Here is a 12,969-nt window from a genome sequence, read left to right on the forward strand (position 1 = left end):
ATGAGCTCTGAGATGCAAAGCTCCTGCCCTCTGAGACATCAAAAACCAAGGCAGCCCTGTTCTCCTGGATGCCCATCTCCCCCTCGGGTCTTGGCTCAGAGGTAACATCACACAGGGGCTTTCCTTGACCTCTGAACATGATGCCCCATCTCCCACCCTATGATCATCTGCCATCACAACACCCTTTTTATTTTCTGAAGAGCACTTCATAGCATCTAGAATTAGTTCCACGGAAGCAGAGACCTTGGCCATCTTACACCTGGACCCCCTTTGCCTAGAACGGAGCATTGTTCCTAATTGCTGATAATTACAGCTAATGTTCGCTGAACACTCACTACATGTCAGAAGCATTTTACGTGTCCGAAATCGTTTATGTTCTTACAGCCTGTGGATGGAGGTGTTCATATTGTCCCTGACATGCAGGAATGGGAGGACTGGGATCAAACCCAGGCAGAGCCTGCCCCTTAACCTCCACAATCTCCCACCTTACCTGGTGGGTGCTCCGAGATGTTTGCTGAATGTATATGTGCTTGCATGTGTGAAGTACGAGAATAATCTGGCAGGAGGGCAGTGGGGATGTAGAGGAGGAGAGAGAGAAAAGCCTGTGAGGACAGCAGGGCCAGGATGAGGAGTGGCTTGACTCCAGGCAGAGATGCTGCTATTTGCTCAGTAGTAATAGGTATACCTCTCCTTGATGGAAGGATAAAATGTTACACCTTTCTGAGGGCAATTTATCAACATTTCTTACAAAATTAAAAAAAACCCTTAAAACATAAATTCCTTTGATCCACAGATTCCTCCTCTAGGAATTTTTCATAAGAAAAAAATCATAATTTGTGTATAACAATGTAAACATAAGGATATTCAGTGCAATCCAAATATCCTACAATGAGTCAGATACATAAACTATTCCTCTCATCCTGGTGTAATCAACAAAAGGACAAAGGATATTGGGAAATAATTCATGAGATATTAAAAAACAACATAAAAAGTTTAAAAAATAATACGTTACAGATTAACTGTAGGTGGTAAAATTATGGGAAATTTTTCTTTACTTTGAGTTTCTCAGTGTTGGTCAAGCTTTTGCTTTGAACGTGTATTCCTTTTATATTTAAGGGAAAGTGTTCCTTTGATTAAAGGCAGGGGTTTTTTGTTGGTTTTTTTTTTTACAGCATGTTCTTATTAGTTATCTATTTTATACATATTAGTGTATACATGTCCATCCCAATCTCCCAATTCATCCCACCACCACCCCCAATCCCCCACACCCCGCCACTTTCCCCCGTTGGTGTCCATACATTTGTTCTCTACTTCTGTGTCTCAATTTCTGCCCTGCAAACTGGTTCATCTGTACCATTTTTCTAGGTTCCACATATATGCGTTAATATACAATATTTGTTTTTCTCTTTCTGACTTACTTCACTCTGTATGACAGTCTCTAGATCCATCCATGTCTCTACAAATGACCCAATTTCGTTCCTTTTTATGGCTGAGTAATATTCCATTGTATATATGTGCCACATCTTCTTTATCCAGTCATCTGTCGATGGGCATTTAGGTTGCTTCCATGACCTGGCTATTGTAAACAGTGCTGCAGTGGACATTGGGGTGCATGTGTCTTTTTGAATTATGGTTTTCTCAGGATATATGCCCAGTAGTGGGATTGCTGGGTCGTATGGTAGTTCTATTTTTCGTTTTTTAAGGAACATCCATACTGTTCTCCAGAGTAGCTGTATCAATTTACATTCCCACCAACAGTGCAAGAGGGTTCCCTTTTCTCCACACCCTCTCCAGCATTTGTTGTTTGTAGATTTTCTGATGATGCCCATTTTAACTGGTATGAGGTGATACCTCATTGTAGTTTTGATTTTCATTTCTCTAATAATTAGTGATGTTAAGCAGCTTTTTATGTGCTTCCTGGCCATCTGTATGTCTTCTTTGGAGAAATGTCTATCTAGGTCTTCTGCCCAGTTTTGGATAGGGTTGTTTCTTTAATATTGAGCTGCACAAACTGTTTATATATTTTGGAGATCAATCCTTTATCCATTGATTCATTTGCAAATATTTTCTCCCATTCTGAGGGTTGTCTTTTCGTTTTGTTTATGGCTTCATTTGCCGTGCAAAAGCTTTGAAGTTTCATTAGGTCCAATTTGGTTTTTTTTTTTGTTTTTATTTCCATTACTCTAAGAGGTGGATGGAAAAAGATCTTGCTGTGATTTATGTCAAAGAGTGTTCTTCCTATGTTTTCCTATAAGAGTTTTAAGTGTCTGGTCTTACATTTAGGTCTCTAATCCATTTTGAGTTTACTTTTGTGTATGGTGTTAGAGAGTGTTCTAATTTCATTCTTTTACATGTAGCTGTCCAGTTTTCCAAGCACCACTTATTGAAGAGACTGTCTTTTCTCCATTGTATATCCTTGTGTCCTTTGTCATAGATTAGTTGGCCATAAGTGTGTGGGTTGATCTCTGGGCTTTCTATCTTGTTCCATTGATCTATATTTCTGTTTTTGTGCCAGTACCATATTGTCTTGATTACCGTAGCTTTGTAGTATAGTTTGAAGTCAGGGAGTCTGATTCCTCCAGCTCCGCTTTTTTCCCTCAAGACTGCTTTGGCTGTTCAGGGTCTTTTGTGTCTCCATACAAATTTTAAGAATTTTTGTTCTACTTCTGTAAAAAATACCATTGGTAATTTGATAGGGATCGCATTGAATCTGTAGATTGCTTTGGGTAGTATAGTCATTTTCACAATGTTGATTCTTCCAATCCAAGAACATGGTATATCTCTCCATCTGTTGGTATCGTCTTTAATTTCTTTCATCAATGTCTTATAGTTTTCTGCATACAGGTCTTTTGTCTCCCTAGGTAGGTTTATTCCTAGGTATTTTATTCTTTTTGTTGCAATGGTAAATGGGAGTATTTCCTTAATTTCTCTTTCAGATTTTTCATCATTAGTATATAAGAATGCAAGAGATTTCTATGCATTAATTTTGTATCCTGCAACTTTACCAAATTCATTGATTAGCTTTAGTAGTTTTCTGGTGGCATCTTTAGGATTCTCTATGTATAGTATCATGTCATCTGCAAACAGTGACAGTTTTACTTCTTCTTTTCCAATTTGTATTCCTTTTATTTCTTTTTCTTCTCTGATTGCCATGGCTAGGACATCCAAAACTATGTTGAATAATAGTGGTGAGAGTGGACATCCTTGTCTTGTTCCTGATCTTAGAGGAAATGCTTTCAGTTTTTCACCATTGAGAATGATGTTTGCTGTGGGTTTGTCATATATGGCCTTTATTATGTTGAGGTAGGTTCCCTCTATCCCCGCTTTCCAGAGAGTTTTTATCATAAACTGGTGTTGAATTTTGTCAAAAGCTTTTTTTGCATCTATTGAGATGATCATATGGTTTTTCTTCTTCAGTTTGTTAATATAGTGTATCACATTGATTGATTTGTGTATATTGAAGAATCCTTGCATCCCTGGGATAAATCCCACTTGATCATGGTATATGATACTTTCAATGTGTTGTTGGATTCTGTTTGCTAGTATTTTGTTGAGGATTTTTGCATCTATATTCATCAGTGATATTGGTCTGTAATTTTCTTTTTTTGTAGTATCTTTGTCTGGTTTTGGTATCAGGATGATGGTGGCCTCATAGAATGAGTTTGGGAGTGTTCATTCCTCTGCAATTTTTTGGAAGAGTTTGAGGAGGATGGGTGTTAGCTCTTCTCTAAATGTTTGATAGAATTCACCTGGGAAGCCATCTGGTCCTGGACTTTTGTTTGTTGGAAGATTTTTGATCACAGTTTCCATTTCATTACTTGTGATTGGTCTGTTCATATTTTCTGTTTCTTCCTGGTTCAGTCTTGGAAGGTTATACTGTTCTAAGAATTTGTCCATTTCTTCCAGGTTGTCCATTTTATTGGCACAGAGTTGCTTGTAGTAGTCTCTTAGGGTGCTTTTATTTCTGCGGTGTCTGTTGTAACTTCTCCTTTTTCATTTCAAATTTTATTGACTTGAGTCCTCTCCCTCTTTTTCTTGATGAGTCTGGCTAATGGTTTATCAATTTTGTTTATCTTCTCAAAGAACCAGCTTTTAGTTTCATTGATCTTACTATTATCTTCTTTGTTTCTATTTCATTTATTTCTGCTCTGATCTTTATGATTTATTTCCTTCTACTAACTTTGGGTTTTGTTTGTTCTTCTTTCTCTAGTTCCTTTAGGTGTAAGGTTAGATTGTTTATTTGAGATTTTTCTTGTTTCTTGAGGTAGGCTTGTATAGCTATAAACTTCTCTCTTAGAACTGCTTTTGCTGCATCCCATAGGTTTTGAGTCATCGTGTTTTCATTGTAATCTGTCTCTAGGTATTTTCTGATTTCCTCTTTGATTTCTTCACTGACCTCTTGGTTATTTAGTAATGTATTGTTTAGCCTCCATGTGTTTGTGTTTTTTACGTTTTTTTCCCTGTAATTCATTTCTAATCTCATAGTGTTGTGGTCAGAAAAGATGCTTGATATGATTTCAATTTCTCAAATTTACCGAGGCTTGATTTGTGACCCAAGATGTGATCTGTCCTGGAGAATGTTCCGTGCACAGTTGAGAAGAAAGTGTAATCTGCTGTTTTTGGATGGAACGTCCTATAAATATCAATTAAATCTATCTGGTCTATTGTGTCATTTAAAGCTTATGTTTCCTTATTAATTTTCTGTTTGGATGATCTGCTGATTGGTGGAAGTGATGTGTTAAAAGTCCCCCACTGTTACTGTGTTACTGTCGATTTCCTCTTTTATAGCTGTTAGCAGTTGCCTTATGTATTGAGGTGCTCCTACGTTGGGTGCATATATATTTATAATTGTTATATCTTCTTCTTGGATTGATCCCTTGATCATTATGTAGTGTCCTTCCTTGTCTCTTGTAACGTTCTTTATTTTACAGTCTATTTTATCTGATATGAGTATTGCTACTCCAGTTTTCTTTGGTTTCCATTTGCATGGCATCCCCTCACTTTCAGTCTGTATGTATCCCTAGGTCTAAAGTGGGTCTCTTGTAGACAGCATATGTATGGGTCTTGTTTTTGTATCCATTCAACAAGTCTGTGTCTTTTGGTTGGAGCATTAATCCATTCACGTTTAAGGTAATTATCAATATGTATGTTCCTATTACCATTTTCTTAATTTTTTTTTTTTTTTTTTTTTTGCAGTACATGGGCCTCTCACTGTTGTGGCCTCTCCCGCTGCAGAGCACAGGCTCCGGATGTGCAGGCTCAGTGGCCACGGCTCACGGGCCCAGCCGCTCCGCGGCATGTGGGATCCTCTCGGACCGGGGCACGAACCCGCGTCCCCTGCATCGGCAGGCGGACTCTCAACCACTGCGCCACCAGGGAAGCCCTTCTTAATTGTTATGGGTTTGGTTTTGTAGGTCCTTTTCTTCTCTTGTGCTTCTCACTTAGAGAAGTTCCTTTAGCGTTTGTTGTAGAGCTGGTTTGGTGATGCTGAATTCTCTTAGCTTTTGCCTGTCTGTAAAGCTTCTGATTTCTCCATTGAATCTGAATGAGATCCTTGCTGGGTAGAGTAATCTGGGTTGTAGGTTCTTCCCTTTCATCACTTTAAATATATCATGCCACTCCCTTCTGGCTTGTAGAGTTTCTGCTGGGCAATCAGCTGTTAACCTTATGGGAGTTCCCTTGTATGTTATTTGTCATTTTTCCCTTGTTGCTTTAATGATTTTTTTCTTTAATTTTTGTCAATTTGATTACTCTGTGGCTTGGTGTGTTTCTCCTTGGGTTTATCCTGCCTGGGACTCTCTGCACTTCCTGGACTTGGGTAGCTCTTTCCTTTCCCATTTTAGGGAAATTTTCAACTATAATTTCTTCAAATAATTTCTCAGGTCCTCTCTCTCTCTCTTCTCCTTCTGGCACCCCTCTAATGCAAATGTTGTTGCATTCAATGTTGTCCCAGAAGTCTCTCAGGCTGTCTTCATTTCTTTTCATTCTTTTTTCTTTATTCTGTTCCTTGGCAGTGAATTCCACCATTCTGTCTTCCAGGTCACTTATCTGTCCTTCTGCCTCAGTTATTCTGCTATTGATTCTGTGTAGTGTATTTTTCATTTCAGTTATTGTATTGTTCATCTCTTTCTTTATTCTTTAATTCTTCTAGGTGTTTGTTCTTTAATTCTTCTAGGTCTTTGTTAAACATTTCTTGCATCTTCTCCATCTTTGCCTCCATTCTTTTTCCAAGGTCCTGGATCATCTTCACCATCATTATTCTGAATTCTTTTTCTGGAAGTTTGCCTATCTCCCTTCACTTAGTTGTTTTCTGGGGTTTTATCTTGTTCCTTCATCTGGTACATAGCCCTCTGCCTTTTTACCTTGTCTATCTTTCTGTGAATGTGGTTTTTGTTCCGCAGGCTGCAGGATTGTAGTTCTTCTTGCTTCTGCTGTCTGCCCTCTGGTGGATGAGGCTATCTAAGAGGCTTGTGCAGGTTTCCTGATGGGTGAGACTGGTGGTGGGTAGAGCTGGGTGTTGCTCTGGTGGGCAGAGCTCAGTAAAACTTTAATCCGCTTGTCTGCTGATGGGTGGGGCTGGGTTCCCTCCCTGTTGGTTGTTTGGCCTGAGGCAACCCAACACTGGAGCCTACCTGGCTCTTTGGTGGGGCTAATGGCGGAGCCTGGGAGGGCTCACGCCAAGGAGTACTTCCCAGAACTTTTGCTGCTTGTGTCCTTGTCCTCACAGTGACACACAGCCACCCCCCACCTCTGCAGGAGACCCTCCAACACTAGCAGGTAGGTTTGGTTCAGTCTCCTATGGGGTCACTGCTCCTTCCCCTGGGTCCCAATGCACACACTACTTTGTATGTGCCCTCCAAGAGTGGAGTCTCTGTTTCCCCCAGTCCTGTTGAAGTCCTGCAGTCAAATCCCGCTAGCCTTCAGAGTCTGATTCTCTAGGAATTCCTCCTCCCGTTGCTGGACCCCCAGGTTGGGAAGCCTGACATGGGGTTCAGAACCTTCACTCCAATGCATGGACTTATGTGGTATAAGTGTTCTCCAGTTTGTGAGTCACCCACGCAGCAGTTATGGGATTTGATTTTATTGTGATTACGCCCCTCCTACCATCTCGTTGTGGCTTATCCTTTGCATTTGGATGTGGGTATCTTTTTTGATGAGTTCCAGTGTCTTCCTTTCAATGATTGTTCAGTAGTTAGTTGTGATTCCGGTGTTCTTGCAAGAGGGAGTGAGTGCACGTCCTTCTACTCTGCCATCTTGAACCAATCTCGCTAAAGGCAGGTTTTTGAGCAGGAGTGGCATGATCAAAGCTGTACTTCGGGATTAATCCAGACCAGAGGGAAACAAGACTAGGGTGGGAAGGGCAGTGATAATTCTGTCGCAATAATCTAGGCAAAAGGCTAATGAGGACCTCGGCAAAAGTGTTGGTAGGAAGAAAGGGGGGACCACCCTGGTGTGCAAGGGACTGGTGGCCATGGGCGCATGGCAGGCTAGTAAACCCCTGGTGAAATACCTTGAGTTCGAGGTTTACTAAGGCCCCAGCTAATTTGGATGAAGACTGGGCAGGTTGAAAGAATTCACTGCCCACAACATCACAGGCAAGGGGGTACTGGTGAAGGGCTGGAAAGCTCCGGGCAGAGATGGTGAAGGGTACAATATCCTTGGCACAGCCAGCAGAGAGAGTGGGCACTGCCATTGAATGTCAGGTGGACTCAGCTCCTTCCCTTGTCCTACCTTTGTCCCTGCATTTAGTCCAATTCTCCGTCAGTGTCTTTTCTTTTTCCACTTCTCATTGTTATTGTCAGTTTGGGACTTTAATAAACACTTCATTATTTTTCATTTCTTCCCTTTTAAGAAATATGAAAGGGTGCATCTGTGTGAGAGCATATTAAGATTCCTATGTGATGAGATTACTACAGAGCATTTTTGTGTAAGGATGAAAATGTCTTACTACCTAAAGTTTCAAGTCCAAATTCCTTAGCCAAGCATTCAAAGCCCTCCACAGTGGGGGTCCTAACACATGTATCCAATCTTATCTCCTAGTAGCCCATAAATAAATTCTGCTTCCCTTGTGTTGTGGCCTCCAAATAGATTGTGCCCAGCTCTACCTCTGGATGATCCTGCACCTTCCCCAATCTCTACGTGTCCCCATTATACCCATTCTTCAAGCAAACTCAGCATCCACCTCCTCCATGAATTTTTTCCCAGGCATTTTAGGACGGGGAGCATCTGTAACAATAGTTTCATATCTATCTAACATTTACTTAGTGTTATTAAGCACCAGGCTTTATATGTGTTATGCATTATCCTCTTCTATCCCTACAACTACCCAATTCCAAATTACAGATGAGCAGACAGAGCATTAGGGAGGTTAAGTAACTTGCCCAGGGTCACCTACCTAGTAAGTGGCAAAATTGTCATTTAAACTTAAACAGTTTGATTGCAGAACCTAGCTCTTAACCTCTGGCCTATGGTGTTGGTCTGGAAGTTTTCACTTTTTTTTTTCAGGTAAGTGACTGTTGTGCTTTATTCAAATAAAGGCATAATAAACAGACCTAAGAGGAGCTGCTCTGGTGGAAGAACTGAGAAGGGGCTTCCCTTGGCTACTCTGTAGAGCCCTTGGGGTCTGAAGATCACGATGGAAACCACAGTCCATCTCAACCTCCTCATCCTATAATGCCAGCAAGTCAGAAAATAACCAGCTCCAGGAACCACCCAGTCTCTTTTCCTGCTCTGCAATTTCTTAGATTTTGAACCACTTATTTTTCAGTTAATCATGTACTACTATGTTGTTTCTTTGAAGCATTATTTTCATTTAATGGTGTCTACATGATTAAGTATATTGTTTGATTGTTTACACCCAGTACTCAGCAATTCAAATAGCTGCTGGCAGGGGAAAAGTGTTACTTGGCTGGCTATACAAGTTAAATTATTAGGTCTTTTGTAGCAAATGTAACAAAGGATTAATATCCATTATATATAAAAGTTGCTATAAATATTAAGAAATCTTGCTATAATCAGAGAAATGCAAACTAAAACAATAATGAGATTCCATCTTTGATCCATTGAGAAATGTTTAAAAGAATAACAACCCATTTTGTGAGGGTATATGGAAATGGACTGTCTCATATATTTCATATACGGTGTGAGTGTAAATTCATACAGACTTTTTAGAGAAAATTGATTGATATTGAAGGACAGCAGATTATGCCATCCCCAAATATACCACTTCAGCATAAAGATTATTTTGAGCTGAAGGCAATTGAGAAGCAGCAGATACAAGAAAAGGTCTCTGCCCTCCCCCATGTGACTAAAAGCAGGACATAATTTGTAAAGGTGTCCCCCCCTCCCTTCTCAACTAGGAAGGACAGGAGTTAATCACCAGAGACAGCTGTAGACCCTCATCAGCCCAGAGATGGCACCAGAGGAATCTATATAACAGAGTATTAACTAGCCCTTATCTTCCATTAGTTCCCTCATATTTACCTACTGAGAATTTGCTGCCCTAGAAACTCAAAGTCCTTTTATTTTGCCTTGTCCCTTCTCTAAAAATTTATTGTTCTCTTGTTAAGATGCTATATAAGCCCAAATTCTCAGCACTGCTTTGAATTACTCATCACAGAGTACTTCCATGTACATAGAAGCGTAAACTTCTATTTGTTTTTTTCTTGTTAATCTGTCTTTTGCTAGTCTAATTTATAGGTCTCCAGCCAATAAACCTGATTGGTAGAGGGATAGAGAGGGTGGGAGGGAGATGCAAGAGGGAGGGGATATGGGGATATATGTATACATATAGCTGATTCACTTTGTTACACAGCAGAAACTAACACACCTTAAAGCAATTATACTCCAATACAGATGTTAAAAAAAAAAACCCTAAACATCACACATCAAATTGAATTCTTGATTACTTCCAGCTTTTTTCATAACAGTACTTACATCAGCTTCTTCATTCTTTTTTTAAATTGAAGTATCATTGATTTACAATGTTGTGTTAATTTCAGTTGTATAGTAAAGTGATTCCATTATACATATATATACATTCGTTTTTATATTCTTTTCTGTTATGGTTTATCCCAGTATATTTTTTAAACATCTTTATTGGAGTATAGTTGCTTTATAATGGTGTGTTAGTTTCTGCTTTATAACAAAGTGAATCAGTTATACATATACTTATATCCCCATATCTCTTCCCTATTGCATCTCCCTCCCTCCCACCTTCCCTATCCCACCTCTCTAGGTGGTCAAAAAGCACCGAGCTGATCTCCCTGTGCTATGCAGCTGCTTCCCACTAGCTATCTAATTTACATTTGGTGGTGTGTATATGTCCCTGCCACTCTTTCACATCGTCACCGCTTACCCTTCCCCTTCCCCATATCCTCAAGTCCATGCTCTAGTAGGTCTGTGTTTTATTCCCATCCTACCACTAATCTCTTCATGACATTTTTTTTCTTAGATTCCATATATATGTGTTAGCATACGGTATTTGTTTTTCTCCTTCTGACTTACTTCACTCTGTATGACAGACTCCAGGTCTATCCACCTCATTACAAATAACTCAGTTTCATTTCTTTTTATGGCTGAGTAATATTCCATTGTATATATGTGCCACATCTTCTTTATCCATTCATCTGTTGATGGACACTTAGGTTGCTTCCATGTCCTGGCTATCGTAAATAGAGCTGCAATGAACATTTTGGTACATGAATCTTTTTGAATTATGGTTTTCTCAGGGTATATGCCTAGTAGTGGGATTGCGGGGTCATGTGGTAGTTCTATTTTTAGTTTTTTAAGGAACCTCCATACTGTTCTCCATAGTGGCTGTATCAATTTACATTCCCACCAGCAGTGCCAGAGTGTTCCCTTTTCTCCACACCCTCTCCAGCATTTATTGTTTCTAGAGTTTTTGATGATGGCCATTCTGACCAGTGTGAGATGATATCTCATTGCAGTTTTGATTTATATTTCTCTAATGATTACTGATGTTGAGCATTCTTTCATGTGTTTGTTGGCAATCTGTATATCTTCTTTGGAGAAATGTCTGTTTAGGTCTTCTGCCCATTTTTGGATTTGTTTGTTTTTTTGATATTGAGCAGCATGAGCTGCTTGTAAATTTTGGAGATTAATCTTTTGTCAGTTGCTTCATTTGCAAATATTTTCTCCCATTCTGAGGGTTGTCTTTTCGTCTTGTTTATGGTTTCCTTTGCTGTGCAAAAGATTTAAGTTTCATTAGGTCCCACTTGTTTATTTTTGTTTTTATTTCCATTTCTTTAGGAGGTGTGTCAAAAAGGATCTTGCTGTGATTTATGTCAGAGTGTTCTGCCTATGTTTTCCTCTAAGAGTTTGATAGTGTCTGGCCTAACATTTAGGTCTTTAATCCATTTTGAGTTTACTTTTGTGTATAGTATTAGGGAGTGTTCTAATTTCATTCTTTTACATGTAGCTGTTCAGTTTTCCCAGCACCACTTATTGAAGAGACTGTCTTTTCTTCATTGTATATTCTTGCCTCCTTTGTCATAGATTAGTTGACCATAGGTGCGTGGGTTTATCTCTGGGCTTTCTATCTTGTTCCATTGATCTATAGTTCTGTTTTTGTGCCAGTACCATACTGTTTTGATTACTGTAGCTTTGTAGTATAGTCTGAAGTCAGGGAGCCTGATTCTTCCAGCTCCATTTTTCTTTCTCAATATTGCTTTGGCTATTCTGGGTCTTTTGTTTCCATACAAATTGTGCAATTTTTTGTTCTAGTTCTGTAAAAAATGCCAGTGGTAATTTGATAGGGATAGCATTGAATCGGTAGATTGCTTTGGGTAGTAGAGTCATTTTCACAATGTTGATTCTTCCAATCCAAGAACATGGTATATTTTTCCACCTATTTGTATCATCTTTAATTTCTTTCATCAGTGTCTTATAGTTTTCTGCATACAAGTCTTTTGTCTCCTTAGGTAGGTTTATTCCTAGATATTTTATTCTTTTTGATGCAGTGGTAAATTGGAGTGTTTTCTTAATTTTACTTTCAGATTTTTCATCATTAGTGCATAGGAATGCAGTAGATTTCTGTGCATTAATTTTGTATCCTGCTACTTTACCAAATTCATTGATTAGCTCTAGTAGTTTTCTGGTAGCATCTTTAGGATTCTCTATGTATAGTATCATGTCATCTGCAAACAGTGACAGCTTTACTTCGTCTTTTCCAATTTGGATTCCTTTTATTTCTTTTTCTTCTCTGATTGCTGTGGCTAAAACTTCTGAAAATATGTTGAATAATAGTGGTGAGAGTGGGCAACCTTGTCTTGTTCCTGATCTTAGTGGAAATGGTTTCAGTTTTTCACCATTGAGGATGATGTTGGCTGTGGGTTTGTCTTATATGGCCTTTATTATGTTGAGGTAAGTTCTCTCAATGCCTACTTTCTGGAGATTTTTTTTTCATAAATGGGTGTTGAATTTTGTCGAAAGCTTTCTCTGCATCTACTGAGATGATCATATGGTTTTTTTCCTTCAATTTGTTAATTATCCCCGGATATTGAATATAGTTCCCACATCAGCTTCTTATACATGATTGCCACCCCCACCTGGAATCTAGCTAAGCAACTATTGGGCCACTAATTTTTAATTGTTATAATCATTTGATTAAGTTAGATCAATATTCATTATGGTTTTGCAAATCATGTTCTTTGACTGCTCATAGTATTTCTGTTTACTCTATAGATTTTTCCCCTAGAAGACAAAAGCCCAATACAGTCAACCTTTAAATTGAGTTTCCAGAACAAAAAAGCATTTTAACCATAGAATCATTTCTATGTTGATAAAAGACCAACCTCTGTTAAGGTTAATCCATTGGATTTGTCCCACAACAAGACAGCAAGCTCTGAGATCTTTAACTCTAAAATAGATACAGACACATTATAATCCTCTCCTGGCTCCACACCCTTAATATGTGTCTACTGGGTTCTCCACTTGAAGATCCTACAG

This window comes from Kogia breviceps, chromosome 3, assembly GCF_026419965.1.
Source record: "Kogia breviceps isolate mKogBre1 chromosome 3, mKogBre1 haplotype 1, whole genome shotgun sequence".
Classification (NCBI taxonomy): domain Eukaryota; kingdom Metazoa; phylum Chordata; class Mammalia; order Artiodactyla; family Physeteridae; genus Kogia; species Kogia breviceps.